This window comes from Elephantulus edwardii, unplaced genomic scaffold (assembly GCF_000299155.1).
Source record: "Elephantulus edwardii isolate Elephantulus edwardi_28Jun2011 unplaced genomic scaffold, EleEdw1.0 scaffold00030, whole genome shotgun sequence".
Lineage (NCBI taxonomy): Eukaryota > Metazoa > Chordata > Mammalia > Macroscelidea > Macroscelididae > Elephantulus > Elephantulus edwardii.
The window spans coordinates 22,716,699-22,719,293 of record NW_006399780.1 but is presented as its reverse complement, the minus strand read 5'-3'; the positions used below and the strand labels follow the sequence as shown (position 1 = coordinate 22,719,293).

The following is a 2,595-nucleotide window of genomic DNA, read 5'->3' as shown; positions in this document are numbered from 1 at the left end:
ATAGATACCTTCAAGTTGTGGTGCTGGAGGATAATATTAAGCATACCAGAAGAACAAATAGGTCTGATTTGAAGAGGGTGAAACCAAGTTTCTTTTTGGAAGCAAGGATTTTGAAGCTCCATCTCACATAGTTTGGGCACATGGCAAAGAGAGATTAGTCCTTGGAGAAGAACATCATGCTTGGAAGGATGGAAGGACAGCACATGAGAGGAAGACCCCAGATGAAATGGATTGATACAGTAACTGGGGCAATGGGCGAAGGTTGTCAGAATCAGTGAGAGTGCCTTGGATTAGGGCAGACTGTAGAACTGTTGTACATAGGGTCACTTTGAGTCACAGATGACTAGATGGCACATAACAACCGCAACAGCAATGTGTATGTGTATATTATGTAATATATATATATATACAGAGAGAGAGAGAGAGAGAATATAGTGGATGCATATGTACAGTTATTGTAGTCAAATACAGTCAGATTTACCTAGAGTCCAGCAACTTTATGAAAAATAGATTTAAGCTTGCCTTATTCTGTAAAATTCTCATAATCTCCGATATCCCTGAGCGTCCTATAGTCACTGTATCAATACACCTTGTTGAGGGTCTTCCTCTGTTCCTCGAAGCTTCTGTCTTTCCCAGCATGATATCTTTTTCCAAGGGCTGGTCTCTCCTGAGAACATACCCAAATATGCGAGACAAAATTCACTATCTTTGATTATGCTTATTTCACTTTCTCTAAGACAGACTTGTTATTTACACAGCTTTCTAAGTATTCTGAACTTTCCAACATGATTATTTAAAAGCATCAGTTCTTCTTCTGCCCACTTTACTCATATCCAACTTTTTGATGCAAAGGAAACAATTGAAAATACCATGTATTGGATCAAAGACAACTTAATTTTTAAAAGAAAATCATTACTTTTTGACATTTTGGTTCTGGACAGCAGATTTGCTGAAAATACATCTTTTGATTTTTTAAAATTTTTACTGTCAGGAGTGTTGGTTGTGGATTCAGATAAAATGAAATTGTTCACAGCTTCGAACTTTCTCTACCTGTCATGATGGTGTCTATTGGTCCAGTCATGAGGAATTTCATTTCCTTGCTGCTGGGATATAATTCACATGGAAATCTGTAAACTTTGATCTTCTTTAGTAAGTGCTTCAAGTTTTCATTTTCTGCAAGCAAGGTTGTGCCATCTCAATAAGGTAGGCTGTTGATAATGTTCCTCTACTCTTGATGATACATTTTTCTTCATATACTCTAACTGCTTGATTTATTTGCTCAGCATACAAATTGAATAGTTGTGGAGAAAAGATATCACCTTTACTCAGACCATATATATGCATACATAACTTCATTGAGCAAAGCAAATTTCATATATCTATATTACCTGGTTGAGAGCAATATAAACTTTTTATATGAATCCCTGAAAGCATTCTTGACTTGATTGTTCCTTAAGGTATAAATAAACGGGTTCAAGGTAGGTGAAACTGAAGAAATCAGGAGGGAAACCACTTTATTAATGGATACTTTTTCCTTTGCTGTGGGATTCATATAGATGAAAATACAAGTACTGTAGGTGATCGAAACCACAATCAGGTGGGAAGAACAAGTTTAAAATGCCTTCTTTCTTTGCTGGACAGAAGAGAATTGAAATACTGTCCTGATGATACTACCGTAAGATAGAACCACACAAGTAAGAATCATATTTAGGGTCAGCACAGCAGAGATCATAACTATTTGTTCTACAACCCATGTTTCTGAACATGAGATTTTCACTAGGGGAAATGCATCACAGGTAAAATGGTCAAGGATATTAGAGTCACAGAATTCCAATTTTAAAATAAAAGTTAGCAATGGCATTATTATACTTAAACCAGCCATCCAACAACAGATAATGAGACTCCTACATACTCTGCTATTCATGATAGTCACATAATGCAAGGGTTTGCAAATGGCCACATAGTGGTCATAGGACATGGCAGCTAGGAGGAAATATTACACTATAGACTTCAGCAAGCAAACAGGCACTATAGGTAGTGACCTTGTCACCTGTTGCTATGTTGTACAAGTATCTAGGAATATAGGCAGTGGTAAAGACGATCTCTAAAAAGGAAAAATTCTTTAAGAAAAAAGTACATTGGTGTTTTTAGGTTAGAATCCACAATAGTGAGTATAATAATGGTCAGGTTCCAAATTACACTCAGCATGTAAGTGAGAAAGAGAAAGAGAAAAATCAGAACCTGCAACTGAGGGTCATCTGCCAGTCCTATCAGAACGAACGTTGTTACTGTTCTGTTTCTCATCACTGACTTCTTAACTTCTGTCCAATCTGCATGTGATATTCAGAGAAATTTTCTGATAGATTATTTTAAATTATTTCAAATTCAAAATACTCAAGCTTTTACTTTGTTTTGGGGTTTGTTTCTGTTTTTTTTTTTAATATTTCACTTCTATCCTCTGGTTAAGAACTTTCCAGTGACTAAAATAAATTGCTGATGAGGTATACTTATTTGGATAGCAATAATGTTAAGAATTCTTCCTTAATCACAAATAAATTCTTTCTTAATCACAAATAAATTGCATCAAACCATACT

General features: G+C 35.5%; 1 pseudogene; it reads right to left on the bottom strand.

The window, feature by feature from the left end:
• Positions 1–1,384: 1,384 nt before the first annotated feature.
• LOC102871311 lies at positions 1,385–2,304 on the bottom strand (annotated as a pseudogene).
• Between the last annotated feature and the right edge of the window lie 291 nt (positions 2,305–2,595).